Source organism: Rhinoderma darwinii, chromosome 4 (genome assembly GCF_050947455.1).
Source record: "Rhinoderma darwinii isolate aRhiDar2 chromosome 4, aRhiDar2.hap1, whole genome shotgun sequence".
Classification (NCBI taxonomy): domain Eukaryota; kingdom Metazoa; phylum Chordata; class Amphibia; order Anura; family Rhinodermatidae; genus Rhinoderma; species Rhinoderma darwinii.
The window spans coordinates 90,768,417-90,793,072 of record NC_134690.1 but is presented as its reverse complement, the minus strand read 5'-3'; positions in this window follow the sequence as shown (position 1 = coordinate 90,793,072).

Here is a 24,656-nt window from a genome sequence, read left to right as displayed (position 1 = left end):
AAAATAAAGATTTTATATTTTTACATTGGACTGCTGACTGTAATAACTATTTCTTGTATCACAGATCGCTGACCTACATGATAGACGAGTGCCGGAAGAGGAGGAAGGAGCATACCCTGCAGCAAGAAGAACGGACTGCTTTCTACAATCTCCTCGGTAAGATTCACTGCACCTTCCAATGATTCTGACCAGACACAACGAGGGGGATTTATTAGGACTGACGTTTCATACCCCGGTCTTAGTAAACACTTCGCTGGATTAGGATGCGACACATTTAATAAGAAGCTAATTTCTCATAATAATTTTGCCGCATCTTTCAGCTGGCCGTTCACCACAATCGTGGGGTAACAATTGCACTCACAGGGTGTGCGAACGTGACCGCAGCCCTATCCCTTTTCTCCCAGGATCGGACATAAGATAACAAATATATATATGCTCACCGTTCCTCTTCTCCCTATGCCCTCTCAGCATGCTGCGGCTCATACAACATACAGGGCCATATATGTGATGCAGCACTCAACTACCTCAGTGCTGCGTCACATACAACGCTCTGCGCCAGTGCCTTGTATGGGCTGTGGCCCCGCAGGGAGAGCCTAAGGTGAGCCAGTGGGGAGAAGCGAAGTGGAGCGTTGAGGTGAGTACATTTTTATTTTATTATTTTGATGAATTGTCCGATAGGAGGGGAGGGGGAATTTGATCACACAAAGTGTGATTTACATTTATTCTCATGTACAAACATATGACAACTTATTCTAAACATAAGCCATCAATATTTTATCAGTGGGGGTCTGGCTCCTGGCACCCCTATAGTAAGCAAAGTAAAGGAGCTGCAGTGTTCCAGCGAGTGTTAGGCTGGGTTCACACGACCTATTTTCAGACGTAATGGAGGCGTTTTACGCCTCGAATTATGTCTGAAAAAAAGCCTCCAATACATCGGCAAACATCTGCCCATTACTTTCAATGGGCTTTACGATGTACTGTGCCGACGACCTGTCATTTTACGCGTCACTGTCAAAAGACGGCTCTTAAAATTACAGCCTCGTCAAAGGAAGTGCAGGACACTTCTTGGGACGTTATTGGAGCCGTTTTCTCATAGACTCCAATGAAAATAGCTCCAAAAACGGCCGTAAAAAATGCTGCGAAAACGCTGCTAAAAACGCGAGTTGCTCAAAAAACATCTGAAAATCAGGGGCTGTTTTCCCTTCAAAACAGCTCCGTATTTTGATACGTTTTTTGTTAAGCGTGTGAACATACCATAATGAATCCTTTACTGTTTAATCAAGAACAGCGCCATACATATAGTTGTGGCTGTGCCTGGTACTGCATTTCACTGCTGCTCAGTCCCAATAAAGTGAATGGGACTGATCTGCAGTACCAGATATAGCCACAACCATATATATGGTGCTATGCGTGGGTAAACAACAAAGGGGCCGTTGTTTATCCCTTCTCCCTGCTTGCATTCTGGGCCCTAATGACCAAGGAATATTTTACATTTTCCGTCGTCACATTCGAAGAACTATAACCTTTTTATTTTTGCGTCGACATAGCTGTATAAGGTCTTGTTTTTTTTACGGGACAAGTTGTATTTTTTAATAGCACCATTTGGGGTACATATCATTTATTGATTAACTTTTATTAACTTTTTTTTGGGGGGGTGGTAGAAGAAAACCTAAAATTTTGCCCATCTTTTTTGCGTCCTAAATCTACGCCGTTTACCGTGTGGTATAAATTACAAATAACTTTATTCAGCGGGTTGTTACGATTGCAACGATACCAAATTTGTATAGATTTTGTATGTTTTACTACTTACACAGTAAAAACACTTTTTTTTTTTAAATTATATGTTTTTGTGTCTCCATATTTGAAGAGCCATAACTTTTTTATTGTTCCGCCGATGCAGTTGTATGAGGGCTTGTTTTTTGCGGGACAACTTGTAGTTTTTATTGGTACCATTTTGGAGTAGATGTGACTTTTTGATCACTTTTTATCATGTTTTTAAGTCAGGATTCACAGAAAACAGCAATTTGTCCATTGTTTTTAATTTAATTTTTTACGACGTTCACCGTGCGAGTTAAACAACGTAATAGCTTTATAGTCGGGGTCGTTACGGACGCGGCGATACTAAATATGTGTAACTTTTTTGATTCATTTTGTTTTTTTAATAGTAAAGCATTTTGTAAGGGGAAAAAGTGTGTTTTTAATAAAAAAAAAAAATCAAATTTTTTTTTAATTAACTTTATTCAACTTTAGTTTTTTACTTGTCCCACTAGGGGACAACTACTTTTGTATTGCAGTGTATTACTGCCTGTCTGTTTAAAACGGACAGGCATCTGCTAGGACATGCCTCTGGCATTACCTAGCAGGTATTCACTACAGGCAGACCTGGGGGCCTTTATTAGGCCCCCGGCTGCCATTGGAGACACAGACACTCGGCGATCTTATCGCCGGGTGCCGGTGAGATGAGAGGGAGCTCCCTCTCTCCAAAACCACTCAGACCAAAACCACTCGGATGCGGCGCACGCTATTTAGTGCCGCATCTGAGGGGTTAAACGGGTGAGATCGATACTAAAATCGATCTCACACATTCGAGCAGGGTTGCCCCAGCTCTCAGCTACATCTGGCAGCTGAGAGCAGGGAGATTTAACGGCTCCTTGATATGTTTATTTATCCTGATGCAGCGCAGTGAAACGGCTATTGCATCAGGATAAAGCCCTCTAATGACCGCCGTGAAAAGGCTAATCGGCGGTCATTAAGGGGTTAAGCATTTACTTAACCTTTAATTCTTTGTATATAAACTATTTTGGATTTAAAGAATTTGAAATAAACTTTTTTCGTAGATGATGAGCACATCCAGCTGTTTTTGGCCAAGGACATCTGTTTGAGGATTTCGGACAAGGTAATTTTATAATGACAAAACAAATAGACAATCAGCCAGATATAGACATGACTGACAAGAAAGATCAGATTTGAATAAAAGGGTTTATGTGGCATTAAGAGATATTCTACTTTACATCTACGTCTTTGGTAAGATAATAATATTAGATTCAGAACAATGAGGATAATCCTGTGATTTATGTGTTAGGATTATGGACCGATATTAATAAACATATAAATAGAATCACCACATAAAGATAAGACATAAGAAGAGACCATTTCTCTATCTCCAAATTCTAACTTCTTGTCTTCTTCCACTAGTATCTGCTGGCCATGGTCCTCGTGTATTTTAAGAGAGCCGGACTGCGTACCGAGGAATACAGAGAGAATTTCTTTGCATCTCTGTGAGTATATTCACGTATCACATGTTTGAAGGAATACTCTCAAGTAGTTGTGGATCATGTGCTTTCAGGGTCACCATCAGGGCAGTACAGCTGGTACGGCAGTCAGGGGCCCGGCCACAATGCTGAAAAAAAGGGGTCTGCCCGCTTCTTAGTAACTGTAAACATTTACATCAGGGTCACAGCGTTAGTTACTTGGAGAAAGGAACGGACCCTTCCGTTCCTTCCTTGGAAGTAACTGTAACACTGGGACCCCGAGAGGACAGTAGGGGAAGCTGCTGCATGAGAAGCATGAAAGCAGCTCCGTGTGGAGAGAGCCGCCCACCAGACATTTAAAAATTGTCTTATTTGTGCCGCAATTACAAAAATTACATTAAAAAAATAATGGAACAAAGCATGAAAAAACCTGTGCTTTTAGGCTATATTTTCACAGTGCAATTAAATCAAGTTTTTGCTGAGATTTTGCAAAAAATTTAATTTGAGTGCACTGTGTGAATAGACCCTAAAGGCCGTTTTACCGGCAGATAATCGGAAGGTGCAGCCAGCGCTTTTCAACGAGACATCGTTAATTAAGGCCCGTTTGCTCCTGTCACACGGAGCTATGGATGGAGACGAGTGGTCGTTACTCGGATCCCTCGTCCCCATACGTTATTATCATTTACACAGGGAGATGTGCTGCCGACAACGATAATATTTCACTTTTTTAAAACGATACGACCAGCAGATGATCGTTCATCTTGTGTTCGCTGCCCTGTTTACACGGGGCAATTATCGGCAACGAGCGTTATATGAATGCCTATGTCTCCTATTTTTGGTGCTGTTGCACACTGAAAATCCACTACAAATTACAATACAATTTATGTGAATGGGGTTTTCAAATCCGCATTCACATGCAGCAGAAAAAAATCTGCATGGGCTTTAGGGCATTCTGCTGATTGTTAAATCAGCAGCATGCCTATTATGTTGCAAAATTGGCACGCACTTCACGCTTTACAATGCAAAGGGTTAATTTGCTGCGAATGCTTAGCAAAATCTTTAAAGGTAAATTCACACGTAGCATAAACACTACGGATTTTCCACAATGGATTTCATTTTGGAAAATCCGTAGCGTAATACAGTAGCAGCAGAGTAGATCAGAATTGAACAAATCTCATCCACACGGTGACTAAAAATATACAGAAAAACAGTTCATAAATTGACCTGCGGTGCGTTATTTTAATCCGCAGCATGTCAATCTATGTTTTGGAATCGCTGCTTTTCTGTTGCGAGTTTTCCCAATTGGATTTAATGGGGAGGTAAAACCCGCAACAAATAGCAGATGTTGCAATTTTTGTGGTGAAAAAGCTGCAATGTCAGGCGCTTCCCAATGCCGGAGTCCCCAGGCAGAGCATCACAAGCAGTCTGCCCGTGGACTTTGGCCCAGATAAAGCCCCTGACGTCTCTGTTCATTTATGGACTGTGACTTCAGGAGTTTCCCCAGGGCCGTTCCCCAGGCGACGTATCCCATTGTGTGCCACATGTTTTGGCTGAATTCAATAAAATCCAGAGTATCAACTGGTCACTGACTGCTTCATGGTTTCGTTCTCTATAACTTGAACAAAATCAGTTACTGCAAATAACGTACAAACGTGAGCGCCCCACTTTCCGTTGCCCTCCCACGGTAATGAAGGGGGGACCCAATATCTTTGGCTGTATGGGGCCCAGAAATTCCTGATTGCGGCCCTGTTTGCTTTACATTAGCTTTATCCCTTATAGGTTACAAAACAATTATGGTCATGTTTTAGCAGTAAAATAAAAATATTTTAACATTTTAATATCCAAAAGACAAAATATCAAACCTATAGATTACACTATGTAGCCTTCTGACTTTGGGGGGAGGGGTCATTCTAACATCCTTGGACACCATCGCTATCATTTATAGTAACACAAGTTTCCTTTACATTGAGATATAGACGTATACAGTGCACTGCTCTTCCATGTGTCATTAATAAATTATTACTTTTTTTAAGATTTCTAGCGAACCAGTTTGAGGAGGACGAGGACTTCAGAGACGAGATCTACGCGTGGGCCTTAGGAAGTGACTGGGAAGTGAAGACAGAAGAGCTGCATCACCAACGCGACCAGTTGCTCCGCCGGATGGACTTTAGAGCGTGGGTGGCCCGGACCACATGTGATCTGGTCAGTAATAGAAAACAGTGCCGTCTTTGATTAAGAGTCTGTGACGAGAAGCCAATTTTACCTCATTTACTATTCCATTTTAGATCATGGCACAAGACCCTTTCCACTGGGCATGGATGAGAAACAGGCAAATCCATCACAGCTGGGCCATACGTGCGTCAAGGAGAAATAAAGAGGAGTTTTACACCCGAGGCCCATGGAAGAGCGCGCTGTCCTGTGCCCGTTGTAGAAACATCATTTTGCATCGGTGCATGTGGAAAGTGGAAGGAAACATCATTAGCCGGATAGACACAGCAGTGGACCCGGAGACACCGATTGAGGTCCCTGACTAATAATAACGCTGGTAAGTAAAATGTTTGCGTTACAAAGAAGTGGGTAGGAAAAAAATATCACAAAAGTGCGAAGTAAAATTCAGTAATGGATCTTCTAATCCATATGTTGATGAACAATTTCCCTTGTACCTCTATTCCTACCCAGGAGGTTCTGCTGCCTGATCCACAAGAGAGAGGAAGACCATGATGGATGACCAAACATGAGGAGCAGGTAACGTATAACACATGCATGCACGCACACAAAAACACATAATAAATACATACACACTAATACTTACACACACACACACACATATAGAACTATACACAATCATACTCACTGACACACTGCACATAGTAACACAGTCACTTTTTACATTTTCTGGCTCTATTCCTTGTATGGGGGAATCCACAGATACACATGTATACTGTACACGCGCACATACGTTATATAGCGTTAACCTCTCTTAGTATGCCAGAGGAAGGACAGTACAGCGGCCATGGTTTCCCTGCAGGTTTCCTCCACTGGGGGTTTTGCCTGTCCTGAGTGTCGCTCTACGCTCTTTGTGAGTGATGGGAGGTAACACACAATCACAACACACACACATACACACAACAATAAAATTCACATAGTTTAACACTCCTTACGTTGTCTGAGTCATTTCTTGTATGAAAGTGACATATGGTGGTCTGTGTGATGGGTTTGTTATAATGTCCTCCCTTCTGATCGCACTGGAGAAATTTACTGACACTATGTGAGGGACGTCCGCTCATCATCGACATTCAGGAGAGGCATCAGCAGAAGTCTACAGGAAAGAAGACATTTACAAATCAATAAAGAAATGCATTTATTGGATGTAAGGTTCATGGGTGGGCGTTAGTTAAATTGTAAAATTAAACAACTTTCTAAATAGTCTTTATTAAAAATGTTCTACCATTTTTTTGCTCTAGAGTCTGTGCAATTCCTATACATAGCTGGCTGTGCTGCTGCTTTTGTCATAGATCTGACAGCTCACTGCTCGCTCGGGACTGACATTATCTGCTCTCCCCTGCTTTCTTTCAGTGTTAGAGATACCAACAGGGAGGGGCGGGGGTTATAAACTATATTAGATACCCAATTACAGTGACAGCCACAGTGTGCCTAAATCTAATGACAGCCAATGTGTCATCAAATGCAGTGACAGGCACAGTGTCTTAAAATACAATGACAGCCACAGTGTCCACAGATATAGTGACAGCCACATTGTTCAAGATATACTAACAGTCAAAGCGCCCCCAGATATTGTGTTAATCACTGTGTCCCCCAAATATATTGACAGGCAGAGTTTCCCCCGATATAGTGATAGACACATTGTCCCAATTTTGAAAACCAAACTGAGGGCGGCTGAAGTAAAGGCCCGGCAAAGCATCACAAGGAAAGAAACTCATCATTTAGTGATGTCCATGTGTTTAGACTTCTGACAGTCAGTGACTTACAGCCAAGTATTAACAATAATCCTTATATCTATTGTGATGGTAGTTTGACTCTATATGCAGGGATCATCTGGTTTTATTTTTACACCAAATACTCATCTTATTGACAAGAAAATATCCCAGGTCACACTTCCAAAAAAATTAGGTGAAAAGCTTTGATATTAACCTTAAAGAGACTCTGTCACCAGTTTATATGTGCCCTATCTCCTACCTAATCTGATAGTTGCTGTATTGTAGCTAACATCAGTTTTTGTTTTTTTGTTTTTAAAAGAGTCATACACTTCTCTTCATTCATGTTCAGTTGTACTCACAGCACAGCGTGATCTCGCGAGATCACGCAGTGCTGTCACTCCCACATTAACTTTACCGGATTGTCGGGAGAATGAAAAGACATCTTCTCCTGGCTGGAGGCGATGTCTGGTCATTGTCCCGTAGGTCCGGTAAAGTTAATGTGGGAGTAAGTGACAGCACAGCGGGATCTCAGCGACTATCAGATTAGGTAGGAGATAGGGCACTTATAAACTGGTGACAGAGCCTCTTTAAGGTTAATATCAAAGCTTTTCAACGAGTTTTTATTAGATGAGAATACCACTTTAAAAGATGTGGATTGGTTGGATGCACTGGAGTATCCCTTACCAGTATCTCCTGCTGTTAACAATAAGAAATTATTGCTATCTCACACCAATGCCACTGCTTAGAAGGGGTTGTAGTCCATCTACCAATTGTCATAGATGTATGGCAGTCAACGCCGACTTTTGGCACCTTATATGGCAACGCCCCAATATTTCACACTTTTGGCAGGTAATTGTATCCTTACTGACTGATATTTCCCAGAAGCCAGTTCCTATGACTCCAGATGTTTGTCTTCTTGAAGCCTGGTCCTACTACAAATAATCACTTTCACAGGAGGCCCTCCTCTTGGTCTGGAAAACCATTGCTATGTGGTGGATGGCAAGGCGATCACTCTTTGTTAGGCAGTGGCAAAATATGATTCATACAATAATCCCATATGAGCGCTTGGTATACAAGAATAGGTGGTGTCCCCAAAAATTTACCATTCTTTGGGATACAAGCTTTTCATCCACACTCACACTTTACTCTGAGAACTGACTTAGGACTTCAATGTCTGCGCATCCGATGTAACTCTGAAATGTGATGAGGAAATCGGATTCCCTTGGTTTATTTTTCCTTAATCTGTACCATGTGCATATACTGTATATTGCTATTATGACCCACATGATGTCTTACTATTGTAGGAAACATTTTTCTGTACCAAAAACAGGGAGAGAAAATGTTTAATGTACACAATTTATTGTAGTACATACGTACAAAGTAATTCATACAATCTGTTGTGACATTTCTGCTGTAATGTATCTTTCTTATTGTCTACTGAATTTTCAATAAAAAGAGCTTTAAAAAACTTTTGGTAATTTATCCAATTTGTTTTTTAAATGTAAAAATGGAGGGATGATGTAAATAAATGGCTGTATTTCCTAAAAGTTTAACCCATTAGTGACTGCCAATTCGCCTTTTCAGGGCGGCCACGAATGGGCTTTATTCTGATGCATACGCCTTTTCACGGCACTGCATCAGAATAAATAAACAGAGCAGGGAGCCGTTAAATCTCCCTGCTCTCCGCTACCAGATGTAGCTGAGGGCTGGAGGAATCCCGGCTCGAACGGGTGAGATCGATATTAGTATCGATCTCACCCGTTTAACCCTTCAAATTCGGTGCTCAATAGCGGGCGCCGCATCAGAGCGGTTTTGGAGAGAGGGAGGGAGCTCCCTCTCATCCCACCGGCACCCGGCGTTTTAAACGGACAGGCATTAATAGACTGCAATACAAAAGTATTGCAGTGTAATATAAAAGCGATCGGAGGATCACATATTAAAGTCCCCTAGTGGGACTAGTAAAAATAAAAAAAGAAAGATTAACCCCTTAATGACCGGGCCTGTTTGGGCCTTAATGACCAAGCCAGATTTGTTAAATCTGGTATGTGTGACTTTATCAGAGAATAACTCAGCGAAAGTTTTGAATATCCAAGTAATTCTGACATTGTTTTTTCGTCACATGTTGTGCTTTATTTTAGTGGTAAAAGTAGACTGATACGATTTACGGAAATTAATAAAAAAATAGAAAAAATGAAGACATTTTGAAAAAATTATAATTTTTCCCTATTTTTAACGGCAATATGTCACATATGTACATACATACAGTACAATTTTTTTAATTAAATATATATTTCCATCTCTTTACTCTATTTTGGCAGCACTTTTGAAAAAAAAATTTTTTTTTGGAGCAATTTAGAAGACTTGCAAGTTTAGTAATAATTTTATACATTTTGAAGTACATTTGGTTTTCCTGCACCAAGCCAGGTTTTCAGAGGCTCATAGGTGTCAGAATGGTGGAAACCCCCACAAGTGACCCCATTTTGCAAACTACACCCCTTAAGGTATTTATTAAGGGGTGTTGTAAGTATTTTGACCCCACAGTTTTTTTGTAAGAATTCATGCAAATCAGGCGTAAAAAAATATAATCTCACTTTTTTCATAAAAGTATAACTTTGAAGACCGATTTCTTTGTAAAGCGACCATGAGAATGAAGAAACACACCCCAAAATCTATCACCCTGTTTCTCCTGTTTTCAAAAATGCCCCCATTGTGACTCTAATGCATTGCCTGGACACACGGCAGGGCCCGAAAGGAAGGGAACACCCGGAGACTTTCATGTCTCATATTTTGCTTGAAAATGTTTTAGGCCCCACTGTACATTTGGAGAGGTTTTGTTCTACCAGAACGATAGAAACTCCCCATAAACGACCCCATTTAGAAAACTAGACCCCTTAAGGTATTTATCTAGGGGTGTACTGAGTATTTTGACCCCACAGTTTTTTGCTAAATTTAATGAATAGCAGGTGAAAAAAAATAAAAAATCCCTTTTTCCATAAAAATATCACTTTGAAGACCGATTTCTGTGTAAAGCGACCATAAGAATGAAGAAACACACCCCAAAATCTATCACCCTGTTTCTCCTGTTTTCAAAAATGCCCCCATTGTGACTCTAATTCATTGCCTGGACACACAGCAGGGCTTGAAAGGAAGGGAGCACCCGGAGGCTTTCAGGACTCATATTTTGCTTGAAAATGTTTTAGGCCCCACTGTATATTTGGAGCGGTTTTGAACTACCAGAACGATAGAAACTCCCCATAAACGACCCCATTTAGAAAACTAGACCCCTTAAGGTATTTATCTAGGGGTGTAGTGAGTATTTTGACCCCACAGTTTTTTGCTAAATTTAATGCATAGCAGGTGAAAAAAAATAAAAAATCACTTTTTCCATAATAATATCACTTTGAAGACCGATTTCTGTGTAAAGCGACCGTAAGACTGAAGAAACACACCCCAAAATCTATCACCCTGTTTCTCCTGTTTTCAAAAATGCCCCCATTGTGACTCTAATGCATTGCCTGGACACACAGCAGGGCTTGAAAGGAAGGGAGCACCCGGAGGCTTTCAGGACTCATATTTTGCTTGAAAATGTTTTAGGCCCCACTGTATATTTGGAGAGGTTTTGAACTACCAGAACGATAGAAACTCCCCATAAACGACCCCATTTAGAAAACTAGACCCCTTAAGGTATTTATCTAGGGGTGTACTGAGTATTTTGACCCCACAGTTTTTTGCAAAATTTAATGCATAGCAGGTGAAAAAAAATTAAAAATCACTTTTTCCATAAAAATATCACTTTGAAGACCGATTTCTGTGTAAAGCGACCATAAGAATGAAGAAACACACCCCAAAATCTATCACCCTGTTTCTCCTGTTTTCAAAAATGCCCCCATTGTGACCCTAATGCATTGCCTGGACACACAGCAGGGCCCCAAAGGAAGGGAACACCCGGAGGCTTTCAGGACTCCTATTTTGCTTGAAAATGTTTTAGGCCCCAATGTGCATTTGGAGAGGTTTTGAGCTGCAAGAACGATAGAAACTCCCCATAAACGACCCCATTTAGAAAACTAGACCCCTTAAGGTATTTATCTAGGGGTATAGTGAGTATTTTGACCCCACAGTTTTTTGCTAAATTTAATGCATAGCAGGTGAAAAAAATTAAACTTCACTTTTTTCATAAAAGTATCACTTTGAAGACCGATTTCTTTGTAAAGCGAACATGAAAATGAAGAAACACACCCCAAAATCTATCACCCGGTTTCTCCTGTTTTCAAAAATACTCTCATTGTTGCCCCAATCTGCTTATTAGACGTGTGGCTGGGCCAAAAAGAGAGGGAGCACCCTTTGGCTTTCAGGGCACAATTGAATAAATTCTCGGCCCCATATCATGCATTTAGAGGCATTGAGCTGCCTGAAAAAAAAAAAAAACACGCAGAAATGACCCCATTTTAAAAACTAAACCCCTAAAGGTATTCATCTAGTGGTGTAGTGAGCATGCGGACCAAACATTTTTTAAAGGAGGAAATAATGGGTATCATTTCAGACACTATGGGTATATAATGTTTTCTTCAAACTCTTATTACGTTTCCACATGAAATAGAGGAGACGTGGTAGAAGGTTATTTTGTTAGAAATACGCCACATTAATAAATTTGTGCGGCATACAGAAGAGAAGTGAAGCCGTGTATTCATAATGGATACATGTCGCTATAGACGTATTTGCCTGTACTTATGACTATGTCTTGCTGAAGAAGCAGTTGGTGCCATTATGATGTCATTGTGGACAGAATTCTGTCCTAATATAAAATCAGTCAGAGAGGAAAAAATAAACTGTACTGGAGTGACGGGCAATATCTTCAAACAAATGGAGGAAAATGTATCCAACTATGTTGCAAACTCGAGTCTGTTCACTAGATAGAAGAACACCTTGCAGGGCTGTCGTGACAAGGATTTTTTTTTCAGTGACTGGTTGTACAACGTCTCTTTAGCTCCATCAATCCTTATGAGGGACGAATGTGCCAAGTGACGCGGTACACCATAACAGGCCCCTGCCCGGCAAGGTAGGAACCGCTATGTGCACAAAACAACCAATCACCTACAGAATATATAAAGGGACAGTGTCCAAAACCATCTATAGGAACAGTAAGGGTATGTGCACACACACTAATTACGTCCGTAATTGACGGACGTATTTCGGCCGCAAGTACCGGACCGAACTCAGTGCAGGGAGCCGGGCTCCTAGCATCATAGTTATATACGGTGCTAGGATTCCCTGCCTCTCTGCAGGACAACTGTCCCGTACTGTAATCATGTTTTCAGTACAGGACAGTAGTTCCACGGAGAGGCAGGGACTCCTAGCATCGTACATAAGTATGATGCTAGGAGCCCGGCTCCCTGCACTGTGTTCGGTCCACTACTTGCGGCCGAAATACGTCCGTCAATTACGGACGTAATTAGTGTGTGTGCACATACCCTAAAGGATCACTAATCCCCAAAATTATGTCAGTATTTCCAGAGGAACCGTAACAAAGCCCATGGTGTATTGATAAGGAACAGCTCAATTATTAGAGATCCTCTAAAAAAAAAATATCATGCCCGTATCACGGTACAGAATTAGGAATGTAACCACTGTATGTGGCAGGACATAGTCATAAGAAAAAGGAAATACATCCCCAATTTATTCTTGTAACCATTGCTAAAATGCACGACTTCCACTAATTCAGGGGCGGCACGGGCCGCAGGTGTTGGATTTATCTACTAATAAATGCAATGCCCACATTTATTTTTTATTTCAAGAACACTTGTGGGGTCCTTGTTCTGAATAGACAGATGTGGGCTCCTGCACAATAAACTGTATTCATTTGTGAGTGATCAAGTCCTGGATTTAATTGTCCAAGAATTGTATAAAAAAAATCATAAAGGGGAAATTTAGTTTTACAGTCTGAAATAAATAAACCTCCCCATGAGAATCCCTCCCTCCCTTGGAAAGCCCAGAAACGAAACAAAAAAATATGCATAAATGAAATTGACTCCCTAAAAAGAATCCCCCCCCCCACCCCACCCTTTTTGGTTTTCCCTAAATTATAGATAAAATTAATAATTAGAAACGGTGTGGTAGGTCTCAAAACAGGGGTAGTTGCACAGGCCTGGATTTGAAGGGCACATGGGGCAGTAAAACCGGGAATCGCTCCTCCTTCCGTGTTTACTGCACACCCGGCATCTCTTTTGGGGGTATCTTTGGTTCACAGAGGCAGGGACGGGGTGAAGGAAGTGGCGCTCAGTGAGCCTTTTGACATCCTCTGACTCTAAGGAGTCTCTAGGTGCGGGGGAGTCAAACAGGAGGTGCTCTATAATTTTCTCCTGATACTGGAGGAAACTGAGCGTTCCCTGGGTCTTGTACAGCACATAGCTGTTGTAAGTGGCCATCTGGATAAGGTTGATCGCTACCTTTTTATACCAGGCCCTAGTTTTGCGCTTGACCAGGTACGGTTGTAGGACCTGGTCAGATAGATCAACTCCCCCCATGAACTTGTTATAGTCCACCACGCAAACCGGTTTCCTCTTATCAGAGGTAGCGCCCCTCTCTCTTACTGCCACTGTGGTGTCCTCGTGCACGGTGGAGAGCATGTACACGTCCTTTTTGTCACTCCATTTCACAGCGAGCAACTGGTCACTTGCAAATGAGAGTGACGCACCCCTTACTAGTCGCCTGGACACCAGTCGTTGAGGGAAGCCGACTCTATTTTTTCGTACCGTCCCACAGGCCCCTGTATTCGCAGCATGGAGGGACTTATACAGGGGGACACTGGTGTAGTAATTGTCGGTGTACACATGGTACCCTTTTTGTAGGAATGGCACCATGAGTTCCCAGACAATTTTCCCACTAATGCCAATATCCTCTGGGCATCCTGGGGGATTAAGGTGGCGGTCCCTGCCCTCATAAATGAAAAAGCCACAGGTGTAGCCCATTGTGCTCTCGCACACCTTATAGAGTTTCACTCCGTATCGGGCTCTTTTGGAGGGGATGTATTGTCGAAACGATAGACGGCCCTTGAAGGACATAAGGGACTCATCTACCGCTAGTTTTTGGCCTGGGGTGTATAAATTGAAAAATGAGTCACTTAGGAGGGAGATTAGGGGTCTCAGTTTGTTGAGGCGATCATAGGCTGGGTCACTTCTTGGGGGGATTTGTGTATTGTCAGAAAAATGCATGAAACGCATTAGAGTCTCATAGCGCGTTCGGGCCATAACGGCTGCAAATACAGGCGTGCTATGGATAGCGCTGGTAGCCCAATAGGAGCGGATAGAGGTTTTTTTTACTATCCCCATGTTTAGGGTAATTCCCCCCCAAAAAATTATTTCAGAAACTGTTGTGGGGATCCATCCTCTGGCATAGCAAGACCTGAGATTTTGGGTGCCAAATTGCCTGGCGTATAAATTCGTCTGCTGGACGATTAGTTCCAGGACCTGATCGCCTATAAACAAATGAAAAAAATTATAGGGACTAAAATTTGAGACATCTGCGTTGATGCCTGGAGTCGCTGTAAATGGCAAAACTTGGGGGGAGAAAGCAATTGCAGGATCCCAAATTGCGGAAGGGACTGCAGTACTAGGCCCGTCTCCTGACGCTTCACCGCTGACCGCTGCGTCCACCACCATAGGGCTGGGGGGTCCAGTGGCAGAAGCAGAACTTGTGTCGCTTTCTGAGCCAAGTTCTGCTTCTGATGCAGTGTCCGTATCACTGCCGGAACCGCTAGAGCATAGCATGGCGTATGCCTGCTCTGCAGAGAACATTCTGCGGCTCCTGCGGTTCATGTTCACCACACTAATAATTTTATTTTTATTTTTTTCAGAAGACAAACAAAAAAACGGGGGTGATTACGTGTAATCTGGGGTGATTACTGGTAATCTGGGGTAATTACGGGTAATCTGGGGTAATTACGGGTAATCTGGGGTAATTACGGGTAATCTGGGGTGATTACGGGTAATGTGGGGTAAATTACGGACAATATTCGGATAATATCGGAACACTGGCGAGTAAGTATGTGGTGTATTTTACAGTATAATACCGCACAAGATTTGTATAGTATTTCTCTCTCTCCTCTCACAGATCAACTACAGTAAGAGGAGGGAGGGAAAGAGCATAAATCTTGTGCTGTATTGTTTAAATATGGGACTATGGTCACTGTGATAGGTATATCACAGTGACCATCTGATCAGGGACCAATTATAACGGTCCCTGATCAGTTTCCATTTACAGGCAGAATAGCTGCCTTTCAACTGACAGCGCATGCGTGCGCCATTTTTTTTTTTTTCCCGGCGGTTGGGGGGAGGCACGATCGGAGGCCTAACAAGTAGTTTTTTATCTCCTCTCACCAAACATTCATGGTGAAAGGAGATAAAAAGTTAGATTTATTATGCTGCATTAATTGTAACGGCGATCGCCGGTATTCGTTGAATACCGGCAATCGCCGGTTTGGGGACCGCAAACAACGGTCCCCAGACTGTGCTCCAAGCCCTCAGCTACCTCTGGTAGCTGAGGGCAGGGAGCTATCAGTCTGCACGGCGCCGCAATCTTAATTAGATTGTGTGTGCATGCACGGGCGCCATTTTTTTTCTCTTCCCGGCAGCTGCGGGAGGAGAAGAGAAGGGGGGCACGATCGCGGGCATCGGAGGCCCTTCAGGTTAGTTTTTTATTTCCTCTCACCAAACATTCATGGTGAGAGGAGATAAAAATGTTGATTTTCCACCGCTGCACTAATTGTAATGGCGGTCGCTGGTATTCGTTGAATACCGGCGATCGCCATTTTGGGGACCGCAAACAACGGTCCCCAGAGTGTGCTCCAAGCCCTCAGCTACCTCCGGTAGCTGAGAGCAGGGAGCTATCTCCTTTCACGGCGCCGCAATTTTATTCTGATGCAGTGCCGTGAAAAGGCGTATGTATCAGAATAAAGCCCGTTAGTGGCCGCCGTTAAAAGGCGTATTGGCGGTCACTAACGGGTTAATAAAGTTAATAAAAAAAAATGTGAAATAAAAATTGAAAAACCCACTTTTTCCCCTTACAAACTGCTTTACTATTAAAAAAACTAAATTGAGCAAAAAAGTTACACATATTTGGTATTGCTGCGACTGTAACGACCCAGACTATAAATCTATTACATTATTTTAGCTGCACAGTGAATGCCGCAAAAAATAAAATAAAAAACAATGGAAAAATTCCTGTTATCTGGGAAAAAGTTACGGCTCTTCAAATATGGAGACACAAAAGCAAATATTGTTTTTTAAAAAGGCGTCTTTACTGTGTAAAAGTACTAAAACATACAAAATCTATACATATTTGGTATCTTTGCAATCGTAACAACCCGCTGAATAAAGTTATTGTGTTATTTATACCACAGGTAAAAGGCGTAGATTTAGGACGCAAAAAAGAGCGGTGAAATTTATGTTTTTTTCCTATTCCCCCCCAAAAAAAAGTTAATAAAAGTTAATCAATAAATAATATGTCCCCCAAAATGGTGCTATTAAAAAATACAACTTGTCCCGCAAAAAAACAAGACCTTATACAGCTATGTCGACGCAAAAATAAAAAAGTTATAGCTCTTCCAATGTGACGATGGAAAAAACGTAAAAAATGGCTTGGTCATTAAGGTCTAAAATAGGCTGGTCATTAAGAGGTTAATGCAATATTTTTGTTAAACCCCTAGTAAATAATCAGTGGGTAAAGTAATTGATGGCAGATATGGGTCATTGAGGCTTCTTGTCTAAGTTATGTAAGTGACTGGAGTTTGGGTCTGGGCTTTAGGGGTGACTGAAGTTCCTGTGACAGAACAATTAAATTGCAATTGCAGGTGTGACGTCCTTGAATACAGTGATAGCCACCATATCCCCAAATTTAGCCACAACTTTAGTGTTTCCAAATACAGTGAAAGCCACAGTGTCCCAAAATATAGCAAAAAAAACACAAAATTACAGCAGTATAATGCGGAGACTAATATACACGCAAACATGGTATATGGATTTATTTAATTAGCATTACTGCTATATCTACCATACTTATAATTGTGAGATTTGTAGCGCTGAATATAATCCACTTGCCTGAGCCCAACTTCCACTACAAGGCGACTTCATACAGGGGGTCCCTACACTAAACATTATACCTGTACAATTATAAAATCGCCTTGTTATTTGGCTTTGGCCTACAATCTTAATTCGGGGCAGGTAGAAAAGCAAAAATTAGCGACAGCCACAGCGTCCACAAATACAGCGACAGCTACAGTGTCTACAGGTATAGTGATAGCCACATTGTTAGGCTGGGTTCACACGACCCATTTTTCAGACGTAATGGAGGTGTTTTATGCCTCGAATTACGTCTGAAAAAACGGCTCCAACATCTGCCCATTACTTTCAATGGTCTTTACGATGTACTGTGCCGACGACCTGTCATTTTACGCGTCGCTGTCAAAAGACAGCTCGTAAAATTACAGCCTCGTCAAAAGAAGGGCAGGACAGATTTTGGGACGTTTTTGGAGCCGTTTTCTCATAGATTCCAATGAAAACAGCTCCAAAAACAGCCGTAAAAAACGCTGCGAAAACGCTGTGAAAACACCGCGAAAACGCCGCTAAAAACACGAGTTGCTCAAAAAACTTCTGTAAATCAGGGGCTGTTTTCCCTTGAAAACAGCTCCGTATTGTGAGACGTTTTCGACTCTACGTGTGAACATACCCTCAGGACTCATGCACACATCCTTCACCATTTTCATGTCCGTTTAACCCCTTAAGGACACAGCCTAGTTTGGGCCTTATGGCTCAGAGCCCATTTCTCAAATCTGACATAATTCACTTTATGTGGTAATAACTTTGGAATGCTTAAACCTATCCCAGCGATTCTGAGATTGTTTTCTCGTGAGACATTGGGCTTTATGATAGTGGTAAAATTTGGTCGATATATTAAGTGTTTATTGGTGAAAAATTGCAAAATTTAGAGAAAATGTAGAAAAAAAAATCATTTTTCGGAATTTAAATGCATCCGCTTGTAAAACAGATGGTTATACCACACAAAATAGTTACTAGTTCACATTTCCCATATGTCTACTTTAGATTGGCATCGTTTTTTGAACATTCTTCCTTTTTTTCTTGGATGTTACAAGGCTTAGAACATAAACAGCAATTTCTCATATTTTTAAGAAAATTTCAAAAACCTTTTTTTTAAGGTTCCTGTTCAGTTCTGAAGTGGCTTTGAGGGGCCTATGTATCAGAAACCCCTACAAAACACCCCATTTAAAAAACTAGACCCCTCAAAGTATTCAAAACAGCATTTAGAAAGTTTTTTTTAACCCTTCAGGCGTTTCACAGGAATTAAAGCAAAGTGGAGGTGAAATTAGCAAATTTCATTTTTCTTGCTGAATTTCAATTTTTTCCATTTTTTTTTGTAACACAGAAGGTTTTACCAGAGAAATACTACTAAATATGTATTTTCCAGATTCTGCAGTTTTTAGAAATGTCCCACATGTGGCCCTACTGCGCTCGTGGAATAAAACACAAGCCCCAGAAGCAAAGAAGCACCTAGTGCATTTTGAGGCCTCTTTTTTATTAGAATATCTTTTAGGCAGCATGCCAGGTTTGAAAAGGTGTTGAGGTGCCAAAACAGTAGGAATCCCCCAAAAGTGCCCCCATTTTCGAAACTACACCCCTCAAGGAATTAATTTATAGTTAATGTTACCATTTTGACCCCACAGTTTTTACCCAGCACGTATTTGACTTTTTTACAATAAAATGTAATTTTTCATCAAAATTTCTTATTTTTACAGGAAACAAAATACTGTTTTAATTTTGTTGCCCAATTTCTCCTGAGTGCAATACCACATTGGTGGCTATAAACTGCTGTTTGTGCCCATGGGAGGGCTCAGAAGGAAAGGAGCGCTGTGTGTTCTTTGGAGTGCAGATTTTGCTGGATTGGTTTTCGGGTGCCATGTCGCATTTGCAGAACCCCAGAGGTTTCAAAGCAATGGAAACCCACCAGAAGTGATCCCATTTTGGAAACTAAACCCCTCAAGGAATTATTTTATGGGTGTTGTGACCATTTAGACCCCACAGTAATTTCACAAAATTTATTTGAATTGGGCTGGGAATTAAAAAACATTTAAACAAAAGAGACAGGACGGAGCATAGAAGCCATATATGTATAAAAAAATAATCTTTATTGATCACATAAATTTGGACAAACCGTTTAAAAAAGGTACAAAAAGGACAAGAAGACTCTATAGTGTTCCAGTAAACATGGGAGGCGGACTCCCTGTATCATTTATGAAAATATGTTATATATCCTAAAAAGGAGTATGGAGGATGGGTGGTGGGAAAATCGGTGAACACTGAATCATCATATAATATCAATTAGTTATGGACATAGTAGTCAAAAAAATTTCAAACACTCATATGAAAGAGAAAGTAGGTCACAGATGGATAGTATTCCCCCCCTCCCCTTCAAAAAACCTTACCCATATTAGTGCTCATGGAAGTCAGGATACCATGCAAAGGACCCCAACGCGCGTTTCGCGGTGTGCTTCCTCAAGGGGTGCATAGTGTCTAAATGCAGTCAAGCTTTAACTAGGATCAGACCCAGGTGTACTTGCTCGTTTTCTCTGTGCACTGAGATTCCGGCGCATGTCCGTTGCCGAAACCGGAAGTGAGACATGCCCCACTTCCAGCCCCCAGCGCCATAGCGCACATCCTGGTCCCCGACGCGTACAGGGATCCCGGACATGCGCAGTGCGCTATAGGGGTTGGGAACGGGGCAGGTCAAACAACGGCAACGCACAACCAGACTGCTGATGGCGAAGGCTCAGCGTCTGAGCCGGAAGCTGAGCCGACGCCATCTTGCCGATGGTACCGGAAGCCTTTTGGGCCCCGCCGACGACGGGGCATAGGAGGATTCCGTTACTGGCAGACCGGGAGGTAAGTATTAGGCCTCCAATCGTCTTTGCAGCCACCGGCAACCCAGCGATCACGTTGCTGGGGTGACGGTGGCTATAAACTCCTCACATGCTGCGATCTCTATTGAACGCAGCATGTGAGGGGTTAATCGGTCGGATTGGAGGCTAGCTCCGGTCCTGGCCGATACCTCAGGGTGCCATCTGTAACATACAGCTGTCACCCGGCGGTGATGTTGCTGGCTCAGCTTCTGAGCCAGCTCCATCTCTTTCACATACAGTTACGTGGAATTGCGGGTAAACACCAGCTCCCATCACGTAACTGTACGTGAAATTGTGGGAAGGGGTTAAATATGATATAGATGATTTAAGGCATCCCCTTAGATATGCTTTAGAAGTATCCCACAGAATACCCACGTTATCAAAATCCTAGTGAGCCTGCAAAAATACCTGCAGCTGATCAGGTATCCTATCATTTGTACCTATGATCATCAGCCAGAAGGGATGAATCTTCCATCCCCTGGGCCTGGGAATATCCGGGAGTTGAAAACTAGCCAGGACAGGGGAGTGATCAGACACACCTCTAGGTTTGTACATAATTTGAGGTGACCATTAATTACCATTAACAACTCATTACTGAACATGTAGTCTATTCGTGATAGTGAACTTTGCCCTAATGAGGAACATGAGTACACTCTAGTACTAGGGAATAGAAACCTATATATATCTGTCCATCCCACCTCCATCATCAGTAGATGGAGATGTGTATCTGGAGCATGTGGAGGCACCAGCAGCTGGTTATGCCTAAGCCTATCCATAGCATTATCCATGGTCATGTTAAAATCTCCCATGCAAAGCAGTCTAGCACCCGGATACGCCGCTGGGAAGTTAACCGCTTGGTGTAGTACCGACACTGATGCCGGAGGAGGGATATACACCCCTAGGAGGACATAGGAAACATTATTTATGAAAGCATGCACAAACACAAAACGCCCATTATCATGAATCCGTACGGCATCCACCTCCCAACTAAGGGACTTACTGTATGCACAAGTATGGACAGGGCCGCCATCAGGAATTTCAGGGCCCCATACAGCTACATTTTCTGGGCCCCCCTTTGTGGCACCGCCTGTTAATGGTACTCCGTCCAGCACTATGTCATGCTACCCAGGGCCGCCATTAGGGGGGTATTAGGGGTACTGATGTGAGGGGTTCAGCCAAACCTAATTGAAAGGGGGGTCCGGCAAATGCCGCGACTTGCCTTTGGTAGAAAAATAAACAGGCCCCTGCAATGGGGCCCGATTTTTCACCAAAAGAATGTTGTGAGCTGCGGTGCCCCCACTCTCGTCACGGGGGCCGTCAAACACCGCCCGCGCGACCGATCGCGCGCACCTACAAACTCCCATGCGTGCGCACTCGCAAACTCACGCACGTGCGCACTCGCGATCGTCCGCCAGCGCGCACCGGCGAACGCACGCACCCGCGACCGACACTGCATGCGTCCGCGAGCGCGCACCCGCGACCGCACGCACCCACGACAGCCCGCCCGCGCACCGGCGACCGACTGGAACCACGCACCGAATTTTGAGGCAGATTTTGACCTGCCCACACTATTTTGCTGCGTTTTTTGCCTGCAGCGATTGAGGACAGCAGACAAAAAATGCAGCGAAAAATGCATTTTCTGCCTCCAATTGATTTAGATGGGAGGTCAGAGACGGAACAGCGGAAAGAGAGGACGTGCTGCTTTTTCTTTTTTCCGCGACTGGCTCCCATTGATTTCAGATTAAATCAATGGGAGGCGGTTTTGGAAGTTGTTTGGTGCTGATTCTGACGCAGTGTCCGAGTCAATATCAAGGCCAAAAAACTCTGTGAACTGGGCCTTATTGTTAGGGCTTATTCAGACGAATGTGTAATACGTCCGTGCAACGCGCATGATTTTCACGCGCCTCGCACGGACCTATGTTACTCTATGGGGCCGTGCAGACTGTCCGTGAGTTTCATGCAGCATGTGTCCGCTGCGTAAAACTCACGACATGTCCGATATTTGTGCATTGTTTGCGCATCACGCACCCATTGAAGTCAATGGGTGCGTGAAAATTACGCCGCAGGCAAAAAACGCGGCAAAAAAACGCGGCAAGATAGTGTGGGCAGGTCAAAATGTGCCTCAAAATTCTTTAAGGAATTTTGAGGCAGATTTTTTTCTGCATGCAAAATACTCTGTGTGAACAGGGCCATACATAATCAGCACTTTCAGACACTTTACTCACTGTGTCAGAAGAGCTGCTCCAACTCCAGTCCTCTTTAGGCGATGACTTCCAGGCGATGTCTTCGGTCCAGACGTCCAGTCCTTCACCTCCAGCCAGGCTCCAGGTAAGTTGTGTCCATGTGCGTCTGCGGCTGCGCGAGCTTCGTTCGCGGCTGCGCGGGCGATCGTGGGTGCGCGCGTGCAGTCGCGGCTGCGAGCGCCCGGGCTGTCGCGGGTGCGCGCTTCTGGGCCTTCCCGGCTGCGCGCGCGGGCACTCACGAGTGCGGGCCTTCGTGGGTGCGCGCTCGCGGACGCTCTCGCGATTGCGCACGTGCGGGAGTTTCCTTGTGCGCGCAATATACAGGGGTGGGCTATATACATGGGTGGGCTATATCTACAGGGGGACTATATACAGGGGTTGGCTATATCTACAGGGGGACTATATACAGGGGTGGGCTATGTCTACAGGGGGACCATATCTACAGGGGTGGGCTATATCTACAGGGGGCTATATACTATATATATATATATATATATATATATACAGCCCCCCCTGTAGCTATAGCCCACCCCTGTATATGGTGCTCCATAGATAGCCCACCCCAGTATATAGCCCCCCTGTAGATATAGTCCCCCTGTATATAGCCCACCCCCTGTAGATATAGTCCACCTGTATATAGCCCACCCCCTGTAGATATAGTCCCCCTGTATATAGCCCACCCCCTGTAGATATAGTCCCCCTGTAAATAGCCCACCCCCTGTAGATATAATCCCCCTGTATATAGCCCACTTCCTGTAGATATAGTCCCCCTGTATATAGCCCACCCCCTGTAGATATAGTCCACCTGTATATAGCCCACCCCCTGTAGATATAGTCCCCCTGTATATAGCCCACCCCCTGTAGATATAGCTCCCCTGTATTTAGCCCACCCCCTGTAGATATAGTCCCCCTGTATATAGCCCACCCCCTGTAGATATAGTCTACCTGTATATAGCCCACCCCCTGTAGATATAGTCCCCCTGTATATAGCCCACCCCCTGTAGATATAGTCCACCTGTATATAGCCCACCCCTGTAGATATGGTCCCCCTGTAGATAGCCCACCCCAGTATATAGCCTCCTGTAGATATAGTCCCCCTGTATATAGCCCACCCCCTGTAGATATAGTCCACCTGTATATAGCCCACCCCCTGTAGATATAGTCCCCCTGTATATAGCCCACCCCCGGAAGATATAGTCCACCTGTAAATAGCCCACCCCCTGTAGATATAGTCCCCCTGTATATAGCCCACCCCCTGTAGATATAGTCCATCTGTATATAGCCCACCCCCTGTAGATATAGTCCCCCTGTATATAGCCCACCCCCTGTAGATATAGTCCACCTGTAAAAAGCCCACACCCTACAGATATATTCCCCCTGTATATAGCCCACCCCCTGTAGATATAGTCCCCCTGTATATAGCCCACCCCCTGTAGATATAGTCCACCTGTATATAGCCCACCCCCTGTAGATATAGTCCCCCTGTATATAGCCCACCCCCTGTAGATATAGTCCCGCTGTATATAGCCCACCCCCTGTAGATATAGTCCCCCTGTATATAGCCCTCCCCCTGTAGATATAGTCCACCTGTATATAGCCCACCCCCTGTAGATATAGTCCCCCTGTATATAGCCCACCCCCTGTAGATATATTCCCCCTGTATATAGCCCACCCCCTTTAGATATAGTCTACCCCCTGTAGCTATAGTCCACCTGTATATAGCCCACCCCTGTAGATATAGTCCCCCTGTATATAGCCCACCCCCTGTAGATATAGTCCACCTGTATATAGCCCACCCCTGTAGATATAGTCCCCCTGTATATAGCCCACCCCCTGTAGATATATTCCCCCTGTAATTAGCCCACCCCCTGTTGATATAGTCTACCTGTATATAGCCCACCCCCTGTAGATATAGTCCACGTGTATATAGCCCACCCCCTGTAGATATAGTCCACCTCTATATAGCCCACCCCCTGTAGATATAGTCCCCCTGTTTATAGCCCACCCCTGTAGATATAGTCCCCCTGTATATAGCCCACCACTGTAGATATAGTAGATATAGCCCCCCCCTACCATTCCCCCGCAGATACAGCCCCCCCCCCCTCCCCCTCCCCCGCAGATACAGCCACACTTCTATTACAATTTTTTTTTTAAAAAAACTATTCAAACTCACCTTATTCCCGCTCCCACGCCGCCCGGCAGCCATGGAGACCTGCTCTCTTCTGCGCAGGTCTCCAGGGGGTTGAACACAGCGTCTATG